The sequence below is a fragment of the Aquarana catesbeiana genome, linkage group LG01 (assembly GCF_042186555.1).
Source record: "Aquarana catesbeiana isolate 2022-GZ linkage group LG01, ASM4218655v1, whole genome shotgun sequence".
Taxonomy (NCBI): Eukaryota; Metazoa; Chordata; class Amphibia; order Anura; family Ranidae; genus Aquarana; species Aquarana catesbeiana.
The window spans coordinates 21863637-21880851 of NC_133324.1; the positions used below are offsets into that span (position 1 = coordinate 21863637).

At 45.6% G+C, this 17215-nt stretch overlaps 1 protein-coding gene across 1 annotated transcript in view; it reads right to left on the bottom strand.

The window, feature by feature from the left end:
• Positions 1-17215, bottom strand: part of LOC141131612 (vomeronasal type-2 receptor 26-like) — a 54699-nt gene that overhangs the window by 30652 nt on the left and 6832 nt on the right. The window lies entirely within an intron of this gene.

Sequence of the window (17215 nt, forward strand, 5' to 3'; positions counted from 1 at the left end):
CATGTTGTGGGGGAGCGGGGGGGGGCGTCCGTCCGTCCGTTCACCTATCCTTCCTTCCTCCACCCACGTTCTCCACGGCTCCATCTGGCCAGGGTACCGCCCGCTCGCTTCTCCCGGCGCTCATGTGGGGGGGGGGGGCGCGTCCATCCATCACTTTAGCTGGGCTCAATCCTGCCGCCGCCTGCTTCTCCACTTTATTCATGTGTTCCTGCCAACACTGTGGGAGCCGTCCTTCCGTCACCTTAGCCTGGCTCAATCCCGCCCGCTTCTCCCTTTCATCCCTGTGTTTCCTGCCAGTGACGTGGGAGCCGCCTGCCCGCTTCTCCCGGCGCTCATGCGGGGGGGGCGTCCATCCATCCATTCATCCTCCACCCACCCACTTGCCACTCACCCACCAGTTCACCTCCCTGGAACTACACCAAGCATGGAGGGGATGCCCGCATGCCTCCCAGTTCTCATGGGGGGCGCTCACCCGCCTGCTCATCTCCCGGTACTCACATGGGGCATCATGGGGGGGGATCCCTGCACGCCTCCCAGGCATCCATCACTTCAGTCACAAGTGTTTATATCGTGACGCTTTGGCCCCAGGATTTCTGTCTTAGCGCTTCGGCCCAGGTTTTCTGTCATAGCGTTTCTGCCCAGGCGTTACTGTCATAGCGTTTTTCTGTCATAGCATTTTTCTGTCATAGCGTTCCTGTCATAGCGTTCCTGTCATAGCATTCCTGCCTCAGTGTTTCAGTTGTAGCGTTTGCCCCAGCATTTCTGTCATGGCGTTCGGCCCCAATGTTTCTCTCATGGCGTTTCTGCCCCAGCTTTTCTGTCATAGCGTTCTGCCCCAGCATTTCTGTCATAACGGGCGACCTCAGTATTTCTTTCATAGTGTTTTGCCCCAGCATTTCTGTCATAAGCGTTCTGCCCCAGCATTTCTGTCTCCGTGTTCAGTCTCGGCATTTCTGTCATAGCGTTTCTGCCCCAGGATTTTTGTCATAGCGTTCTGCCCCAGCATTTCTATCATAGCGTTCTGCCCCAGCATTTCTGTCATAGCGTTCTGCCCCAGCATTTCTATCATAGCGTTCTGCCCCAGCATTTCTGTCATAGCGTTCCTGCCCCAGCATTTCTGTCATAGCGTTCTGCCCCAGCATTTCTGTCTCGGCGTTCAGTCTCAGCATTTCTGTCATAGCATGCTGCCCCAGTATCTCTGTCATTGCGTTTCTGCCCCAGGATTTCTGTCATAGCATTCAGCCCCAGCATTTCTGTCATAGCATTCTGCCCCAGCATTCCTGTCATAGTATTCTGCCCCAGCACTTCTGTCATAGTGTTCTGCCCCAGCATTTCTGTCATGGCGTCCAGCCCCGGAATTTCTGTCTCGGCGTACAGTCTCGGCATTTCTGTCATAGCGTTTCTGCCCCAGGGTTTCTGTCATAGCATTTCTGCCCCAGGTTTTCTGTCACAGTGTCTCTGCCCCAGGATTTCTGTCATGGCGTTTTTCTGGTCATGGCGTTTTTCTGGTCATGACGCTTTTCTGGTCATGTCGTTTTCGGTCATGGTGTTTTCGGTCACAGCATTTCTGTCATAGTGTTCTGCCCCAGCATTTCTGGATCGGCGTTCAGTCTCAGCTTTTCTGTCTCGGCATTCAGTCTCAGCATTTCTGTCATAGCGTTTCTGCCCCAGGATTTCTGTCTTTGCATTTCTGCCTCAGCATTTCAGTCTCAGCATTCTGTCATAGCGTTTCTCCCCAGGATTTCTGTCATGGCATTTCTGCCCCAGGATTTTTGTCATTGCATTTCTGCCTCAGCGTTTTGTCATAATGTTTTTTCCCCAGGGTTTCGGTCATGGCATTTTGCCTCAGTGTTTCTGCCCCGGGATTTCTGTCATTGCATTTCTGCCTCAGCGTGTCAGTCCCAGCGTTTCTGTCATTATGTTTCTGCCCAGGATTTCTGTCATGGCATTTCTGCCTCAGCGTTTCTCCCCCTGGATTTCTGTCATTGCATTTCTGCCTTAGCGTTCTGTCATAGCGTTTCTGCCCCAGGATTTCTGTCATGGCATTTCTGCCTCAGCATTTCTGCCCCAGGATTTCTGTCATTGCATTTCTGCCTCGGCGTTTCAGTCTCAGCGTTTTTGTCATTGCGTTTCTGCCCCAGGATTTCTGTCTTTACGTTTCGGCCTCAGCATTCCTTTTCAGCATTTCTGTCATAGCGTTTCCGTCATAGCGTTGCTGTCCTTGCGTTTCTGCCCCAAGATTTCTGTCATAGTGTTTCTGCCTCAGCGTTCAGTATCAGCATTTCTGTCATAGCGTTTCAGCCTCAGCGTTTCTCAGAGGGGCATTGGTGTTCAGTCATGGCATATACTCCAGTAGCTGTTTTCATCTTCGTTGTTTGTCATGTCTCATTGTATCTTTGTTCATGTTTAACCTGGGTCAGTTAGCTAGGGCTCACATGTCGGGATCTGTCACATCTACAGATCCATACGGGCTGAGGTTTCGTTTGTTAATGATTGTTGACCACAATCTTCTCGCCTGTATACCATACGTCATACGATGCATGTCATTCACCACACCTGTATGACTACCCACCACGGTCTGTGGGTACACTAGGCCTGAGTTAATTACCTGTCTCTGCGCTGCAGGTTACTCGGGCACACTTACTACTTACACGGGGGTGGGGTGGGGTCCGTCATCAGGTTCATTTACGCGCAGTGGTCTTCACATTTCTGCTCATGTTCTCATACTCAGGTAGGCACAGAGGGGGTTTGTTGTTCTCGTGTCCTGTTGTCTGTCATTTCTCTAGTTTGTGTTCTCAGGTTGGGCTGTATTGACATCCATACCGATATCAACCATGCTTGCACTCACTTCCGTCAGTCCTGCATTGTTAGGGCTAGTTGTTTGGTGAAGATGTTGTTTCGCCACTGGGCGCACCCTTGGGTCGGAAGCAGTCAATTTTTCTTTCAGTTGACGTCCTGTTGCATAGAGGCCCTGGTTACCGCCCAGGAATTTATAGTCTCTCTCAGGGTGTGTGCTGAGCCACGTCACCTTGACGGTTCCTAAATGATAGGATTGGGCAAACGTCGTCATGGTTCTGGATTCCACTCTCGGCTCTGATCTCTTGTCTAGGATGTTGCCTGGAGAACTGCTCAGGGACATCAGTCCAGTCATCTTTTCCGATCCCCAGCCTGTTCCAGGTAGGGGGGCTTCAATCACTTTGGGTATGACTGTATCATGCCATGGGACTTATTTCCCCAGGATGGAGACTGGCCCTCCTTCCTCGGTCCAGGATTCAGACTTGGTCATCAGGTCACAGGCTGAAGCACGACTCGATCGAATCAGGTGGGACTAGTGTTCTGGGTCTGGCATGGTTTCTCCATGTTGACGATGCCTTTTGCCATAGTGCTTGGGCCTTATCCGCCTACTCCATCACTTATCCAGCATTTGAACTCCTGCCAGTTGTTCTTTACACTCACCCTCTCACTTCCCCATACCAAGTATGGGTAGGCTAGGGGTTGGGGGCATTTCACTGAGCTACTTCACTGGTGTCCATGTGAAGTATTTCGTTCTTCGTGGCCATCATTTTGCAGGGGCTCCTTGGACCAGCCCTTGCTCCCTTTCCCCCGCGTATCCTCTCATTCACAAGCAGTTCATTCTCATGTCTGGGTTATCTCGGGCATCAGGCTCATCCAATCTTTCATGGGACGTTTACTTGGGTTCTGGATAGCTTCGCAGGTTCTATAGGGGGGTTCACCTAGACAGGAGTTGGTGGGTTTCTCCTGTCATAGCGGATACTTACCGGATACACACGTTGCCACCCGGGTGCATGCTACCCCACTTGATGGATTGTTACCTTCCCTTCTTCACCTAAATTTGGTGTATTTTTGCCCTCTTTTCAGGCATACTGACCAGTCAGGCCAAGGCACACCTCAGGCCTTGGTTATTAGGAGAATCGCATTTCACACTTTAAGACTCTGACTACAAGTGTAAGGCTGGCCGGAGACCAGCCTGTATTTGTGGGAGGAGTCTGAGAGGGCTATTTAAGCCTCTTCCTCTGTCAGGGCCGGGGTTGTCGGCGTTTCTGGGTTCCCAACCACCCGTTTCTCCCAGCCTTCATACATACTCACAGTACTTTTTTCTTATTCTTACATTCAGGGTATGGCCTTTTTCAGGCATACTGACCAGTCAGGCCAAGGCACACCTCAGGCCTTGGTTATTAGGAGAATCGCATTTCACACTTGAAGACTCTGACTACAAATATAATTTAATAGTTATTTATTATTAGTTAGTTATTCTTTCTTATTTTTGGATTTTCTTTCTTATTTTTGGATTTTCAAATTTTCAAATTTACGAATTTATGAATTGCGATCATAATGAATGACCCGAAAAACGAAAAAAAAAAAAAGACGAATGAAACGAAAACGAAAATGAGCAAATTTTTTGGCAGTGCACATGTCTACTGGTCGGCAAGTAAATAATCTACATACCAGGCAAGTGGAAGCTATCATGCATTAAAGTGGAGTTCCATTCCCCCCCCCCACAAAAAAATTAATTAATACTGTAGCTTCCGACTTTTAATATTAAGAAATGTACCTGTCCGAGAATCCCGTGTTGTCGGCACCCCAGCCAATTTTCGGATCTCGGGTGCTGCCGCCGCCATTGCGCTTTCTAACTGGCCCGGTGGCGGAGGAGGGGGGCTAATAGACGTGCAATTTGTTTCATTCCGAATGAGTTTTTTAACTAATTTCGACAAATTTGTTAATTCAGGAAATATCCAAATTAACGAAAACCCGTTTAACGAATTTTTCCGAATATTAGTAAATTCGGAATTCCTAAATCCGAAAACCCAAAAATTTTAGAATCTGATATAATAACTAACTAATAATAACTTAACTATTACTAACTATTAAATCAGAAATAATAACTAACTAATAATAATGTAACTATTACTAACTAATAAATTATAGGTTTTGGAATTTCCTTTTCAATTTGGCTGTTAGTGAACATAACGAATACAAATTTATCCGAAGTTACGAATTATCCGGAAATAACGAATGCCGTATCTAAACGAATGGAACGTAACTAATTAATAATAATAATAAATAACAATTATAATAATGAAAACTTTTTATTATTATTATTATTTATTATTACATTGTTCACTAACAGCCAAATTTTAAAAGAAATTCCAATACCTATAATTTAATAGTTAGTTATTGTTAGTTAGTTATTCTTTCGAATTTTCAGATTTTCTTTCTTATTTTTCAGATTTACGAATTTACGGATTTACGAATTGCGATCATAATGAATGACTCGAAAAAAAAAACAAAAAACGAACAAAAGGAAAATGAACAAACAAATTTTTCAGCAGTGCACATGTCCAGGGGCCAAACTTCTGAGGGACGTTGCGGCAACACAGTCTCCCAGGAAGTGGGGACATGTACCTGTCAAAAACAGATACCCGTAACCCCCTCCCCCCTGAAAGGTGCCAAATGTGGCACTGGAGGGGGGGGAAGATAAGCGGAGCTTACACTTTTGGGTGGAACTCCACTTAAACCTTTTTAGATTGATATTATGGAGCAAGAAGAGTATAAGAAGAAAGATGCTTGAATGAATCACTATTACAAAACAGAAATATGCAAGCGACTCATTGGAACTATAACGTGATGGCAATTTTTACAAACAACACCATTTCCTACATACTTCCATCACATGAATCAGTAACACTCTCCATATTTTTTCTGGCAGGCCTGATGCGTTTGTTGCAGCTCCCATTTGCTTGGGCACAGAAGCCCATTCATTAGAATCATCCGCTGTACCTGCAGGAAATGCAGGAAAGAGATTCCTTTACCTTTTTAAAATGCACCCGCAGGGACAGGGACGGGGGGGGGGGGGGGGGGCGGAAGGAACGGCTGCCCTGGGCACTGTGATATCATGTGAGGTGGGGAGGGCACCACAAGGGGATACGAGGGGGGTATTTGTGTTGGGAGGAGAAAGTTGGAGGGTAGCAGAGGATAAGAATAGGAAGGAAAGTTGGGAGGGGTGTAGGAATGGTGGGGATTTATGTTGGGAGGGGGAATGGGAGAAGGGAAGAGGATTTGTGCTAGATGGGGGGATTCGAGGAGTTTGTGCTAAAAGGGGTGATATGGTAGAGGGAGGGGAAATTGTGCTAGGAGGGTATTTTTTTGGTGGGGGGGTGGATCTGTGCTAGTAGGGATGATTGGGGATAATTTGTGCTAGGATGGGAGTGGGGGGAGAGGATTTGTGCTTGGAGGGGAAGTTTGAGGGGTAGAGGATTTGTGCTAGGAGGGGTGATTTTATTTGGGAGGGAGGTGAGATTTGTGCTGAAGGGATTTGGTGGGAGAGAGAATTTGGGGGATGGGGGCAAATATTCATGCTGGCAGCAAGGATTTCAGCTGGGGGAAAGGATTTTTGCTTGCAGGGGAAATTTGAGGGTAGAGAATTTGTGCTAGGAGGGGGGATTGGGGGGGTTTGTGCTAGAAAGGGGTTTTATGGTAGAGGGGAGGGAGGGTTTGTGCTAGTAGGGATGATTGGGGATGATTTGTGCTAGGATGGGAAATGGGGGGGATCTGTGCTAGGAGGGGGTGGGAGTGGTGGAGAAGATTTGTGCTTGGAGGGGAAATTTGAGGGGTAGAGAATTTGTGCTAGGAGGGGTGATATTTTTTTTTTGGGGGGGGGGGGTTGTGCTGAGAGGAATTTGGTGAGAGAGAGAATTTGAGCTTGGGGGGGGGGCAAAGATTTGTGCCAGCAGTGGGGATTTCAGTGGGGGGGGGGGCAGATCTGTACTGAAAGAAGGTAGGATATATGCTTAGGGGGAAGGCATGCAGATTAGTGCTCAATTTCTTTTTTGGGGGGGATTTTTGCTGACACATGCTCATGGGGGTGGGGGGGACACATAATGCTCATGGGGGGGCACAGTTTGGTACATTTGCCCTGGGCTCTAGATGACCTTGTCCCGTCACTGCGCCGGGAAGTTGCATATTGCTTTTGCACCATGCATTTTCCCACACATGAAAATGTTTTCCAAATTCAGATGCATGGGGGTGCCATTAAAGATGAAAGAGCAGCACGTTTTGGCTGTGAGTGGTTGCGTGTGAGGGTATCGGTACAATTTACATGCTGTCCTGTGCTCACAACCGCCCTGAACTTAGCCTTATACTGGCCATACACCAGACGAAAAATCAGCCGAGTGCGCTTTCGAAAAACGAACATACGTTCGTGAGAGCAAACAATGACACAATCAAGTAATGACCGATTTTCGAACAATAAATAGTTTATGAACATCAATTTATCGTTTTGTTGTGCGGTTTTTGCATATAAAAAGGAAGTGACAAAATGTATTTGACCTCTGCACCCTGGCTTCCTGTGGTGTACGTATACGCCCAGAGGAGCAACGTGCGTACGTCAGGTCCATCATGAGCATCTCTACTGCATCACCTACATCAGCACCACCTTCAATATGGATGTGGATGAGAGGACCATTGCCATAGTAATGCTTAGAGTGATGGCTATACAGCAAGCAGAGGAGCCCAGAAGCAAAAGGCGAAGGTTATGGAGTAAAGAGTGACTGAAGAACTGTGATAACTTCTCTCATATGATATTGGTTCAAGAGCTCAAGGAGAACAATCCCGATGATTATCGGAACTATCTGAGGATGCCTGATGAGTTGCTCTTGAGTCAAGTGTCACCCCTCACAAAAAAGGACACAGTCTTAAGACCTAGCATCACAGCAGAGCAGAGACTGGTAGCAAGCAACACTTCGTTTCCTGGCAACTGGACGAAGTTTTGAAGATCTCAAGTTCACCACTGGAATCTCTGCCCAGTCGCTAGGCCGCATCATACATGAGACCTGTCAAGCCATCATAGGAATCATGCAAAATGAATACTTAAATGTAATGACACAGTGCTTTTATTTTTAACTCTAAAACACTCTACAACAGAGCTTGCTTTGGTAATCTTTGCATTTTGAAGCTCTGAACATATGAGACAGCTCAAACTAGTTCATAACATGTCCAACTGACAAACATAAAATGTTTTAAACCAAATGTATGTTATTCATAAAGATGTGTACTGATAATCATGTCCCCAGTTGTTTTGTGGACGATCCTGCTTTGTGAATGGTACATGCCACTGATGCATTTGTTGAAGTTGTTGAGATGATTGGGTGCGTGTGGTTTTGTGGTCAGCTAAGTTTGTATTTGTGGTGAGCTCCCCTCTTAAGCCTTAAGAAGCTGAATGAGTAATGGTTCCAGTAATTGTTTTTGGTCTTCTGACATCTGGCGTATTTTCTTGGCAGTAAATGCACCCAGGTCATCACATTCATCCCTCTTCTGATTTAACGCTGCAGATGCTTGTAGTAGAAAGTTGCCTGTAGACTCTTGCCTCGTCTTTCTCTTTTTGTTCCTGCTTTCTGGTAGTGATGTGACAGTTTGTGATTCATTGCTAAATAGATGCTGTATAATAAAGGAAAAAAAAAATTATAGATACCGTATTTATCGGCGTATAACACGCACCGGCGTATAACACGCACCGGCGTATAACACGCACCCCAATTTAGGAGGGAATTTTAAGGAAAAAAAACTTTTAGGAGGGAAGTTGAAGGGAAAAAAACTTACATTTAAATGCCCATCATTGCAGCCTTCTCAGTGCAGCCTTCCCCAGTGCAGCCTTGTCAGTGCAGCCATGTCAGTGCAGCCTTGTCAGTGCAGCCATGTCAGTGCAGCCATGTCAGTGCAGCCTCGTCAGTGCAGCCATGTCAGTGCAGCCTTCCCCAGTGCAGCCTTTCCCAGTGCAGCCTCCCCCAGTGCAGCCTCGCCCAGTGCAGCCTTGCCCAGTGCAGCCTTCGATCCCCTGTCTTCAAAATCGCCGACCGCGATTTGAAAATGGCGCTGCCGGCGCCAAAATACACAGAGCCGGTCCTCGGCTCTTTCCGGCGGCTCTCGTTCACTTTCGGCTCCACTCGTAGTCCCGAGCGGAGCTATCCGAACCTAGCCGTGTAGGTTCGGATAGCTCCGCTCGGGACTACGAGTGGAGCCGAAAATGAACGAGAGCCGCCGGAAAGAGCCGAGGACCGGCTCTGTGTATTTCGGTGCCAGCGGCGCCATTTTCAAATCGCGGTCGGCGATTTTTGAGTTGTGCAGCTCAGGGGATCGGCGTATAACACGCACCTGCGACTTTCCCCTGATTTTAAGGGGAAAAAAGTGCGTGTTATACGCCGATAAATACGGTAATTAAGCCTAAAAATGTTTTTAATATATATTTTTACCTTTCACAGCTACCAGCATCTGTGCAGGAATGGAAAGCAACAGCTAAACAATTTAACGACTATTGGAATTTCCCCAACTGTGGTGGTGACATAGACGGGAAGCATGTTCGCCCCCAGCAAAATCTGGCTCCTTCTATTTTAAATACAAAGGCTACTTTAGCATCGTCCTAATGGCAATTGTGAATGCAAAGTATGAGTTTATCTTTGTGGACATGTGGGCAAAAGTGGCCGAAATTCATATGGGGGAATAATTGAGAAAACCGCATTTTCTCATCGTTTAAAAAATGGACTTCTGAATCTACCATCCCAAGAGGACACAGTGGAAGGACTAAACTTCATATTTCCAATACCACCTCTACTCCAATGACATCCCCAGCCCTATCTCTCCACTCCTCAACTCACCCCCTCGATCTCCTCACGGATCTCAAACTTACTGAATGACATATCGGTATGGATGTCACACCACTTTCTGAAACTCAATCTTTCTAAAACTGAGCTTGTAATATTTCCTCCTTCCCGGTCCCCCCCACCCTATGACTTTACCATTAAGATCAACAGCACAACCATTGGTTCCTCCACACATGCCAGGGTGCTGGGTGTAATTCTTGACTCTGACCTCTCCTTCAGTCCCCACATCCAATCACTGGCTAAATCCTGTTGCCCTAACCTCCGCAACATCTCCAGAATTTGACCCTTCCTGACAAATGACACCACAAAGCAACTTATTCACTCCTTGATTATTTCCCGCCTTGACTACATCAACTCTCTCCTTAATGGCCTACCCTCACGCAGGCTATCCCCCCTTCAGTCTATTATGAATAGACTAATACACCTCACTAATCGATCAGTGACTGCTGCCCCTCTCTGCCAATCCCTTCACTGGCTTCCCCTACCCCACCGTACAAAATTCAAAATGCTAACCACAACATACAAGGCCATCCACAACATCATCCCCAGCTACATCACCAACCTCATCTGCTGATATCGCCCAAATCGTCCCCTCCACTCCTCCCAGGACCTCCTGCTTTCTAGCTCCCTTGTTATCTCCTCTCATGCTCGCCTTCAGGACTTCTCCAGAGCCTCTCCCATCCTCTGGAACTACCTACCCCGGTATATCCGATCAGCCCCTAACCTATCCACCTTTAGCAGATCCCTAAAAACTCACTTATTCAGGGAAGCCTATCCCACACCAACCTAACAACTGTCCCTGAGCTACCCCATCAAATCATTCCCCGCATCTATTACCTTTTGTACCACCACCCACTCCCTTTAAAATGTAAGCTCTATGAGCCAGGCTCTCCTGTCCCTTCTGTATTGAACTGTACTGTAATTGTGCTGTCCCCCTCTACATTGTAAAGCAATGCGTAAACTGTTGGCGCTATATAAATTGTGTATAATAATAATAATATTTATTGCAGATGACGCATTTGCATTATCTGACCATGTGTTGAAATCATTTGCCCTTAAAAAACCTTACACCTGATCAAAAAATCTTTAATTACAGGTTATCTCGTGCTAGACGAGTTGTAGAGAATGCATTTGGTATTATGGCCAACCACTTTCGTATCTTCCATACAGCAATAAATGTAGCCCCCCCCAAAAAAATTAACACTATAGTTCATTGTTGCTGTGTGTTGCATAATTTCTTAAGGCATACTACTTCCACCTACATGCCACAATCCATGGTGGACCGGGAAGATACTCTATTTGGGGATGTCATGCCTGGTGAGTGGCGTAATGATACTAAAGGACTTTTAAACCTAGGCCGTGCCCCACCACGTCTCTCTAGTCAACTAGCCCATCAGAATCGCCTGGATTATATGCAATATTTTCTGGCTCTTGGAGCAGTAGATGGACAAAACAACCTCTAAATGGTATATGTAAATTTGATTGTCTACATTTAGCGATTATTTCAGTACTAACCACAGGTGTCATGTTATTTGTGCCTTAAGAAATCAAATGTACAAAGGTACTGTTAACTTTTTTGGCTTTACATTTTGATGTGTGGTGTAATTTTGTATTATCTTTAATCTAGATGTTTTTATCTGTACACATAAAAGTGTATAATAAAAACCTATATGATTACTTACCTGACTGTCTGCCATTTCCTCTATTGTTCCATCTTCTTCATCTCCTGAAATATTCCCACTGATACAGTCTAAACTTGACACAGAGGGTCGTGCTTCCTCCTGGTCAGTCAGAAAACGGAGACTCTCAAAATACCACAGGCATGGCACGTACACTTGATCTGCACCAGATCTTTTGGAATAATTCATTTTATTCAATTCTTTTTGAATATAGTACACAGATTTGCTATTTTTTTTGTTCACATAGGATTAGGGATGAGCCGAACACCCCCCTGTTCGGTTCGCACCAGAACATGCGAACAGGAAAAAAGTTTGTTCGAACACACGAACACCGTTAAAGTCTATGGGACACGAACATGAATAATCAAAAGTGCTAATTTTAAAGGCTAATATGCAAGTTATTGTCATACAAAGTGTTTGGGGACCCGGGTCCTGCCCCAGGGGACATGGATCAATGCAAAAAAAAGTTTTAAAAACGGCCGTTTTTTCAGGAGCAGTGATTTTAATAATGCTTAAAGTCAAACAATAAAAGTGTAATATCCCTTTAAATTTCGTACCTGGGGGGTGTCTATAGTATGCCTGTAAAGGGGCGCATGTTTCCCGTGTTTAGAACAGTCTGACAGCAAAATGACATTTTGAAGGAAAAAACTCATTTAAAACTACCCGCGGCTATTGCATTGCCGACAATACACATAGAAGTTCATTGATAAAAACGGCATGGGAATTCCCCAAAGGGGAACCCCGAACCAAAATTAAAAAAAAAAATGACGTGGGAGTCCCCCTAAATTCCATACCAGGCCCTTCAGGTCTGGTATGGATATTAAGGGGAACTCCAGCCAAAATTTAAAAAAAAAAAGACGTGGGGTTCCCCCTAAATTCCATACCAGACCCTTTAGGTCTGGTATGGATTTTAAGGGGAACCCCGAGCCAAAAAAACCCGGCATGGGGCCCCCCAAAAATCCATACCAGACCCTTATCCGAGCACGCAACCTGGCAGGCCGCAGGAAAAGAGGGGGGGATGAGAGTGCGGCCCCCCCCTCCTGAACCGTACCAGGCCACATGCCCTCAACATTGGGAGGGTGCTTTGGGGTAGCCCCCCAAAACACCTTGTCCCCATGTTGATGAGGACAAGGGCCTCATCCCCACAACCCTGGCCGGTGGTTGTGGGAGTCTGCGGGCGGGGGGCTTATCGGAATCTGGAAGCCCCCTTTAACAAGGGGACCCCCAGATCCCGCCCCCCCCCGTGTGAAATGGTAAGGGGGTACTCACCCCTACCATTTCACTAAAAAACTGTTAAAAATGACAAGAGACAGTTTTTGACAATTCCTTTATTTAAATACGTCTTCTTTCTTCTATCTTCCTTCATCTTCTGGTTCTTCTGGTTCTTCTGGCTCCTCTGGTTCTTCCTCCGGCGTTCTCGTTCAGCATCTCCTCCGCGGCGTCTTCTATCTTCTTCTCCTCGGGCCGCTCCGCACCCATGGCATGGAGGGAGGCTCCCGCTCTTCTCTTCTTCTCTTCTTCTCTTCTTCATTTTCTTCTCCGGGCCGCTCCGCACCCATGCTGACATGAAGGGAGGCTCCCGCTGTGTGAAGACGTCTCCTCGTCTGACAGTTCTTAAATAACGGGGGGCGGGGCCACCCGGTGACCCCGCCCCCTCTGACGCACGGTGACTTGACGGGACTTCCCTGTGACGTCACGGGGAATGCCACAGGGAAGTCCCGTCATGTCCCGTGCGTCAGCCCGTTATTTAAGAACTGTCAGACGAGGAGCGCCGTCACACAGCGGGAGCCTCCCTCCATGCCAGCATGGGTGCGGAGCGGCCCAGAGAAGAAAATGAAGAAGAGAAGAAGAGAAGAAAAGAAGAAGAGAAGAGCGGGAGCCTCCCCCCATGCCATGGGTGCGGAGCGGCCCGAGGAGAAGAAGATAGAAGACGCCGCGGAGGAGATGCTGGACGAGAACGCCGGAGGAAGAACCAGAAGAGCCAGAAGAACCAGAAGAAGATGAAGGAAGATAGAAGAAAGAAGAAGTATTTAAATAAAGGAATTGTCAAAAACTGTCTCTTGTCATTTTTAACATTTTTGACAGTTTTTTAGTGAAATGGTAGGGGTAAGTACCCCCTTACCATTTCACACAGGGGGGGGCCGGGATCTGGGGGTCCCCTTGTTAAAGGGGGCTTCCAGATTCCGATAAGCCCCCCGCCCGCAGACCCCCACAACCACCGGCCAGGGTTGTGGGGATGAGGCCCTTGTCCTCATCAACATGGGGACAAGGTGTTTTGGGGGGCTACCCCAAAGCACCCTCCCAATGTTGAGGGCATGTGGCCTGGTACGGTTGAGGAGGGGGGGGCCGCACTCTCGTCCCCCCCTCTTTTCCTGCGGCCTGCCAGGTTGCGTGCTCGGATAAGGGTCTGGTATGGATTTTTGGGGGGACCCCACGCCGTTTTTTTATTTTTTTTGGTGCGGGGTTCCCCTTAAAATCCATACCAGACCTGAAGGGTCTGGTATGGAATTTAGGGGGAACCCCACGTCATTTTTTTTTAAAATTTTGGCCGGGGTTCCCCTTAATATCCATATCAGACCTGAAGGGCCTGGTATGGAATTTAGGGGGACTCTCACGTCATTTTTTTTTTAATTTTGGTTCGGGGTTCCCCTGTGAGGAATTCCCATGCCGTTTTTATCAATGAACTTCTAGGTGTATTGTCGGCAATGCCATATCCGCGGGTAGTTTTAAATGAGTTTTTTCCTTCAAAATGTCATTTTGCTGTCAGACTGTTCTAAACACGGGAAACATGCGCCCCTTTACAGGCATACTATAGACACCCCCAGGTACAAAATTTAAAGGGATATTACACTTTTATTGTTTGACTTTAAGCATTATTAAAATCACTGCTCCTGAAAAAACGTCCGTTTTTAAAACATTTTTTTGCATTGATCCATGTCCCCTGGGGCGGGACCCAGGTCCCCAAACACTTTTTATGATAATAACTTGGATATTAGCCTTTAAAATTAGCACTTTTGATTTCTCCCATTGACTTTTAAAGGGTGTTCCGCGGCATTCGAATTTGCCGTGAACACCCCAAATTGTTCGCTGTTCGGCGAACTTGCGAACAGCCAGTGTTCGAGTCAAACATGAGTTCGACTCGAACTCGAAGGTCATCCCTACATAGGATATATCTACTTTGGCATACACAACAGTGCATAGTTCCGCTAATTTAGTATACGCTTCATTAAGCTTAAGGCGGTCTGAATAGTCTTTTGAGCGTACTTTCCATAGACATGGAGGGTCTCGGTACATTTCAATGAATTGGGGCAGGAAATGTGGTGAGGTAAATTTGTCCACCATTGCTCCTGAAGTAAGAAACAATGCATCATTGCCAAACTACACCAAACAATTAATACCCTAGAACTATTGTACTGGTCTGCTTACCTTCAGTTGTTACGAATCTTCTGTGGATTGGTCAGTGTAATCGTTCTTGACAACGTTCTGTATGCCGGGTCAGCGTGTACCGTGGTGCTCTATGGGAGTTTACAAGCTCCACCCCTCTTCATCCCACACCATCTTTAGCAGCAGAATGATGAAAAGAAGCATGCTGTTCCCGAATGAATAAGCCGGCACAGGGTGAAAAAAAAAAGCAACACCTATGTCCCTGGATGAGATGAAAACTATGGTGAAGATTCTTGATAAAAATGATTATGATGGGAGGCTCTACAACTTCCCCAGGCCTAATACAAGAAAAGACACCATCATGGAGAAGGTTGTCCATGTGCTTGAGAAGTATGTGTAATATTCTCGTTTTTATGGTAATAATTTCAATAATTCATATTGATGAGGAAAGTTCCAAGAATGTCCGTTCAGTTCTCGTGTCAAAACTCAAAAATGTATTTAATAATAAAAATAGCAAAATATTACAAGAACAATATCAAAGTATAGAATGTCATTAATAATGTATTATATTCTTAAGGTGAAGCTTGAATCAGATGTGTGTCTGTGTGTAGATGTAGCTGTCCTCGTGCTGTGTGTCTGCCTAACTGTTCTCCTCGTGTGAGTGTTCAAAATCTCTCTGTTTAACTTCTCCTAAAATCTGACCCCTCCTTCCTAAAAAGTTTTGGTTTGTCTTAATAGACTTGTAGTCCTACAGAAAATTGTGGGCTTTCCTGAGACATAGCTTTCCTCCCACCTCTCACAAGGGTGGGGGTCAACATTCCTGAAGTGTGGGCCAAGAGGAGCTATATGTAAAAACATTTAACTTATACAATATAAGTTTCCTTTAACTTCCAAATCAAATACTACATATATCAGTATGTATATTATATTCATTTAAAACGCAATGTTCTTATTAATATCCTAATCAAGAAATATTGTAATATAAAGGACTTATCTCTCAGTGAATGACGTACACATGATCCGATTGTTGGCAGGGGATTGTCTGTCTATTTTCTGATGGTCAGTACACAAGTCTCCGTCACGCAAAAGTCTTAAGTACAAACACGCATGGTCGGAATCAGTGCTCTCCAAACACGAAATTAGTGGAAGGGGCCCAAAGGGTGGCCCTCAAGAGCTGAAATTCCTCATAGTACGTTACTATGTTAGTGTTTGGCTGACAAATGTGTACTGTAATGCCTTGTACACCGTGGAATTTTGTCCGAAGGGCGTTGGCCCAAACTTGTCTTGCATACAGACGGCCACACAATTGTTGGCCAAACAATTATGAACGTAGTGACGTACTACATAGTTTTTCAGCTCTTTAGCACCACCCTTTGGGCTCCTTCTGCTAATTTCGTGTTAGTAGAAGTTTGGTGAGTGTTGATTTGCGCTTTTTTTCCCCTATTTTTCAGTTAGAGCTTTTCAATTCATGCATTTTAGTTTGTTTCTGAACGGCCGTTCGTCAACCAGCCATGTTGCGGAATCAGAGGAGATAACGTGTTATTTACTATTGGCTTTGGAGTTATTGCTTTGACATTATTTTTTTGATTGAATAATGATTTGATTTGGTATATTTTCTATTCCTAGAATGCATAGAATGTACTTTTTGGTTAAGTTCTATTGGCAGATAGCATGTCTAATTCTATTTGTTTTATTTGTTTAATGCACAATAAAAAAATTGTGTAGAATAATACTTGGCTATGTGTTTTATTTCAAATGACAGTTTGGGAGTAGGCAGTTACATTTTAGAAAATACAATGTAAAATTGACAAGGGACACCAACATAGTTGTATCTTTGATCTTAAAAACTACGGAATAATGGTGTTGTGGTAACTTGTCCAAATAAAAAAAAAAACATAATAATATTATTCTTGATATCACTAGAAAAAAAAAGCCTTTGAAAATTTTTTTACAATAACTCCATCAGTATCACCAACAAAGCCGCTTCATTATTATCCCATTAAAGAAGAATAGAATGTGCACTGCATTTGGAGATTTCATAATTTGCTGCATCATGAATGTTAATTCTCCATTATGAACGGTAATTTACAAGACCATCCGCTTCCGGCTCGCCCTTGCTTCCGAGCATGAGTGTTTGTACACGGCAGGCTAGTAAATTTTCGGCAGACAACGGTCTGTTGTCAGATTTTCTGATAGTCAGTACACAAGTCCGTCACTCAAAAGTGGAAAGCACAAACACGCATGCTCGGAATCAGTGCTCACCAAACACGAAATTAGCAGAAGGGGCCCAAAGGGTGACGCTCAAGAGCTGAAATTCCTCGTAGTACGTTTGTGTTTGTTGGCACGACAATTGTGTAACGTTAGTATGCAAGACAAGTTCCTGGCACACGCCCTTTGGACAAAAATCAGACGCTCGGTTGGCCAACAATCTGATCGTGTGTACGAGGCTTAATGCAAAGATTACTTGACCTCTGTCCA